The sequence below is a fragment of the Xenopus tropicalis genome, chromosome 2 (assembly GCF_000004195.4).
Source record: "Xenopus tropicalis strain Nigerian chromosome 2, UCB_Xtro_10.0, whole genome shotgun sequence".
Taxonomy (NCBI): domain Eukaryota; kingdom Metazoa; phylum Chordata; class Amphibia; order Anura; family Pipidae; genus Xenopus; species Xenopus tropicalis.
The window spans coordinates 79,275,101-79,281,784 of NC_030678.2; positions in this window are offsets into that span (position 1 = coordinate 79,275,101).

Below are 6,684 nucleotides of genomic sequence, written 5' to 3' on the forward strand. Positions count from 1 at the left end.
CTTGCTACTGAGCTCCTACTGAGAACTTTCTTTGTCCTTTACTTTTGTTTGGGAATATTTACTTCAAAAGTATATAAAGGTGACAATCAAAGGAATCTGCAGCCCCTAGAACTTTATAAGGCCTTGCTCTGCTTGAAGGAAGCATGAGCAGATAAAAATGAAAGTTGGTCAGGTGTCTTATCATGCTGGTTATTTTTAGTGCTTGTAAATGTGATGTTGTTCAAGTCAAAGTCCTTTTTTTCTTGTGTCTCTTAAACACACCCATTCAGCATAAATACTATTGCTTTCAATTTGGGTTTTACAGAAAACATAGTCATGATTTGGCTGCAAAGTGTCTATGAATGTGCATTTATAAGCATAAATAATTAGCAAGTTTTGTTATCTGTGTTAATGGCTTTCCTATAGGTTTATTTTTAATGCAAGAATGCACCCATGATCACAGCCTTGTATCTGACATAATTAATTCTTGTTCTTTTCTACAGCCTTCACCATAGCCACATTTTCTAAATACTGACACTTATGTATAAAGCAATTACCTAATCTAGATTGAATATTTTTCTGTAACTGAAAGTGACAGTAATAGAAATATATTAATAAATAGAAAAATATAATTTGGGAAATTAGAAACACTAAATAATGTGTTTGCTGCTTATGTCACCAGCTCAGCTAAATGTTTCTGTGGTCTCTTAGAAAACCGTAGAAGTCTGACAGTACCTATTGGTAAGATATACTGTAAGCTTATGAAAGTGCATATGAATAAGTGTCAGTGCTTGTATTACTGTTTCAGTATGTGTGACACAAGGTCACACAAGAGGGTGCAAAGTGCAGACAAAAAAATAGATTGTTTACTGCCTTCCTCTAAATGACCCTATAGCTTCTGCAAAATGAGGCTTATGTGTAGGCCAAAAATCACTTGCCACCTAGCTTGCACCTAATAAGTCACACACTTGCAGCATCATCAGTGCCGCAAATGGTTGGAAAATTGCACCTGCACTGGTGCCAGCTAAAGGAAAGTTGCTCACCACTCACTAATTGCCAAAGTACCAGTTTGTATTGGCACTGGTTAATCACCATTTCAAGCACTTACAGTGAACACCAATGTGTGTTCAAACATACTAGTGAACAGAAAATGATTACGTGAATGGTATAACGAAGTGTGGGAAGCACAATGTATACATTGCTACAGTATGTTTAGCAGAAACTGCTTTTATGCCTAGGAACGTTGTGCAATGTTTCCACCCAACTACCCTCAACTTCCCTTATTTTCTTGGCAGAAATTTTATTTGCTGTGTTTCTTTCTAATGTATGTGGCAACTTTCATTATAACAGTCAAAAAAATATATATATATTTATATTTACTGTATTTTACAACATGGTGACAGCACATTTAGAGTTCCATTGCTCGCTTGGTGATATCAGACTAATTAGAACGGCGTATATAGGCACCATCTGTTTGGGGACTGCATCAAGGAGCCCATACGCTCCCCAATGTGACAGAAAAATCAAACCTGCACAATCGAGATCTGCGTGATTTCAGGCCAGATGTTGGTCAGACAGGCCCGTTGTCTGTGCCGTATGGCCACCTTTAAGGCTAATACCACATAGAGCTCAGCTGGCAGATAAACACAGGCACACAAAATGAATTTCTGCACCAAAACGCAAGTATGCATTTCAGCATCGAAATCCGCTGTGTGTGTGTGTGTGCGCACCCAGCCCAACGCAATGGCTGTGTGCAGGCACCGGGAAAGGCTGATGCAAGCATAGGGGCTGATTTTCAGCCTGTGTTTATATGCAGGCCACAAATCAGCCCTCTGTGGCATTTGCCTAAAAGGATATACTCCAACCTCTAAAAGGACATTTTTAGTGCATTACGGTATTTTATAATGATCCTATGACCATTCTGAAAAGTTCCACGTATTATATGTGTTTATTATTACAGTGAGACTAATGCATAGTGGAAAATGTATGCCCAGTTGGCTCTAAAAAAAAAAAAAAAAAAAAAATCTTTGGTAGTGCTGTATTTAAAGGAGACATATAGGATAAATGAAAAAAACCTCCAATCTTGTATGCAGTTATGAATAATATATGGTGCTCGTTTCATTTTGTCCTAAAAATGAATACTATGTGTAATAATGGTCACAGATGGGTGGGACTATTAGGGCTTTTGGAGACATTTTCAACGAATCAGCAAAAAACACTACTTTTTAAAGCACACCTACACAATGCGCTCCAATACTTGGTAACAAAGTTAGTTTTCCTATCTGCCCCCACTATGAACAGTTTAGCCAACTGTTGACCTACAGTATATACCCTGTTGTCTCCTGATGTGTCAAATAGCAGATAGCATGCCCCCACTGTTGAAACAGTTTTTTACTGAGTTTTCCAATGCAAGAAATGGTGAATATTGATGTTAAAAAATATGCATGCATTTCAATATTACATATCTTGATTCCCAAAGAAAAAAGGGGTGGGAAAGGGAGTGTTAGTAGGGGATGAGGATCTAGGGGTAAGAATTGCAGAACTCCCCTTTCATAGCAATAAAACCACCTTTATTTCACATATGGCACAGAAGCAATGTTTTGGACCATGCTGGTTAGCTTGAGAAAGGACCAGCATGGTCCGAAACTTCACTTCTGTTCCATATGTGAAATATAGGTGGTTTTATTGCTATGAAAGGGGAGTGATGCAGTTTTTACAACAAAGACCATGTTGATTGGTAAATGGTTGATGTTATGATATTGAGTGAATATACATTGCAATTGTAGTCATTCACATTTAATATCCACATTGTACTTTTCATAGTTTTCTTAAGATGAATGTGCACCATTGTATTTATAATAAATGTTTCCTCTAATTTCTTCTGCTAATGCCATTAGGCCTACTGCCATTAAAAGGCTAGTTTGATCAAATAATGTGTAAAACTTTCTAAGTTTGATATTTTCTCTATTTTAAAAACTTTTCTTACTGCCCAAAACATTATCCTCACAGACACAAATTCAGTGTTGGACTGGGAAGCCAAGGGCCCACCAGCTGGAGCCCATAAAACCTTTGCTTCTTAGGTATACCCATGTTTAAGTGGTTCATTGTTGAAATGTAACTGATTAATATAGCAGAAAAGGCTCTGCTGCCAGTTCACTTAAGTACTATGTAGGCAGCTGTGCTCTCCTGCATGTTGTGTTGGTTGCATTATTGTTACACAAGCTTAGTAAGGGCACAGAGCAATACAGAGGATTCAGACAGACTGCAGAGGATAACACAGACAGGCAATGTGCAAGCAGACATCTCTATCCCCATGTCATTTAGAGCATAAATTATATGGTTGTTGAAGAATATATTGGCTCTTGGTCTCCCAATTGTACTGTGCTGTAATAGATTTCTCATTGGTGAAAGCAAGTGCAATGTGCTTTTCAGCAAAGACCCACTTACACAGCATTGAAGTCGATATAGGATAAAGGGAAACTTTATATGAAAACATTGTGACTGTGCATCATAGACATACACTGCCTCTCCTGCTATTGTCATCTAATTTCATGAAAGCCTCCCTGCCTGTTATGCTGGAGAAATGCTGAGCTTTAAAGGATTTAAAATTATCTTCCTCAAAAGGCCACCCTTCCCCGCTCAGGGTCATTGTCTGGGCAATGTTTGTGTCATGAAATGCTGGAGGAATCTCACCCTTTGTACAGGTATGGGACCTGTTATCCAGAATGCTCGGGACCTGGGGTTTTCTGTATAAGGGATCTTTCCATGATTTGGATCTCCATACCTTACGTCTGCTAAAAGTCATTTAAATATTGAATAAACCCAATAGGATTGTTTTGCCTCGAATAAGGATTAATTGTATCTTAGTTGGGATCAAGTACAAGGTTCTGTTTTATTAATACAGAGAAAAAGAAAATCATTTTCAAAAATTAGAATTATTTGCTTATAATGGAGACTATGGCAGATGGCCTTTCCATAATTCTGAACTTTCTGGATAATGGGTTTCCAGATAATGGACCCCATACATGTACATCTATTGCTGCCATTCCAACCATGGATAAAGGTTGTGTTTTTAAATGTCTTTGTAAAATGGGTGCGGTATTTGGAGGTGTTAGCATAAAGTGGACTTTGTCAACCCTTTTTTTTTTTTTTTTTTTTTAACTAAGCTTCATGCGGCAGATCATCCCTCTTTCAAATGTTGGGAGATATGCAGTAGGTACAACAGTAATGCAACAGGTGCAAATGTAATTTTAGGGCCACTTGCCAGAAACTGACCCGAGTCTAACAATATTGCAAGTAACTTGCATCCAACATGTAAAAACACATAACTACTCTGTATGTCCAATGTATGAAACCCACTTATTGTACAGTGCTGCGGAATATGTTGGCGCTTTATAAATAAATGTTAATAATAATAATAATAATAACTGCAATTGTCTTTACAGAACTGGAGCAACTGTGGCTGCCTATTTGAATGCAGCTAAAATTACACTGAAAATGTATGGGGGAGGGCATGGTAAATTACCTAGACTTAAGTATAGACTTTGTATATGATCCCTCATTTCTTTCCTGCCTGTCTTATTTCTTTCAGGTTCTCCTGTTAAAATGTAGCACTGCCACAAATCTGTTGGGAAGCCTCAGTATTCCATCAATAAGACCTTTGTCCTGGGCTGCCCTGGCTAAATCTAAAATCCCTGGAACAGAGCTATAAAGAAAATTGATAAATCAGCCCCACAGTTACATAGCTACATGGTTAAGTTGGATTAACAAAGACTATAGTCTATCAAGTTTAACCTCTCCAAATGGACCCCCAGTCTTTTGACTGAAAGTCTTTTGAAGAAAACTGCAGTGAGATGCTCTAAACTTAAAATCATGAAATAAGACAATAGTTTGCATGATAGGTGTTAGAAAATTGAATTTTATTTTGGATCAGCTGAGTTTGGGTGTCAGGTGGTATTCAGTCTATTTGTATTCTGTTAAAAAAATAATGATAGCAAGCAAGCCACTGGCCCGAATACAGATTTATGAACAGCCATGGACTATAGCACAGATGGAAGACTTTGGCCTCTTGTGACCTACAGATTTATTTCCCAACAGAGGGAGGACAGATAAGAGATATCTACTCTAGTACAGAAATGTTGCATTTTTATAAGTAAAGCGATACTGAGTAGCCAGTATATACATAAAAACAGGGCTGCTTTTTGCCATCTTCTAATGACAAAGAGAAACAACAAGTGGAAAATCCCAAATCCAGTGTAGACATACTGAGCAATACTTACTGTAGTTCCCTAATGCCACGGGCAACCAGTTACTAACGTAAGAGGAAATCAAGTAGGTGGAGTCATAGGTTACAACATGCTTTTCTGCCTACACTGGCTTTTCTGGTTTCTTTTTTCTGTTACTGTGCCTCCAAGGGCAAAATGTAATGATTTACTAGAATATCAATATAAAAGTGAAAATGGCTCTTGGGTGTTTTATTATCTCAGATAGCAGTTGTTTTGTGAAAACAGGTTTGTTTAGGAGACAAACTTTGTCTTGGTTTACCATTGGTGTAATCAAATACATTATTTGTGACTGGAATTAAAATAGGCCCTGGCATTTCCAGTACACAGAGGCCCAGTCAGCCCCCCTCCCCACCAGTCCAATAAATAGTGACTGTCAATGGCATTTTACAGCAGCCCCTCTGGCATTTGCAGGAATTCACAGATTGCCAGTCCGTGCCTGTCTGGGCAGTTTGGACAACACTTGTGTCTCATGACTCTGATTGTCTCTGAAAGCAACATAAGTACAAGAGCTAATTTTTTTTAATGCGTGAGCAGCCACACACAAGCAACTTTTATCAGATTCCTCCAAAATGTGTAAACGATTATGTTTTGTATAATGTTTCTTATTCCTATGAGATAAAGGTTATATTGATATTAGTACAAAAATATAGCTTTGGGCTATGCTGATTCTGGCCCTAAAAGACACTGGAGTTGAATATTGCTACACTAAAACATGAAGCATTTTATAAAAAGAAACAGGAAACACAAAGGAGGGTGGAGCTGCATTCCTGTAGCATATGTTTATAAAAACCCTTTAATTAACCGAATAATCAAATGTAATTATTGCTCAAAATACTAAAAAAAAAAATCATGGAAAGAGTTCAGCAAAAGCACTATCAGGGTATGGGATATACAGAATATAATACAGAAAGCTCCAGCTTACAGCATTGCTATTTCCCATAGACTCCTAATTTAAATAAAATGAAATCTATTTTTCAGTGTTTAAATGTTTTTCTTTTAAATTTGGTTTAAAGCATGATAACACAAATTAAATCTTAGGCATTCTGGTTAACAGAATAAAAAAAATCACTTCGTATTTTATATCCTGATGATGATCCCTAGTGAGTTGAAACAAATAGATGTAGTTGTTTAATAAGTAATTTTTTGTTCTATTTTATCCACGAGCACGTTGAAATATAATATAGCAGTTCTTATGTGTACAGTAAAATTATGATGTGATCATTTTATACAATAGATCTTTGCACTTTTGTTATGTGTGCTGTCCATTTTGGAAATATATATATATAAAATTAAGCAAGTTAAACAATGTTACTATGTATATACTTTGTATACATAAACCTTATACCCAGAGGCAAAACATACATCAAAAGCAAGATAGGTGTGAATTTCCAGTAAGTGATTCAGTGGCATTACATGAGCC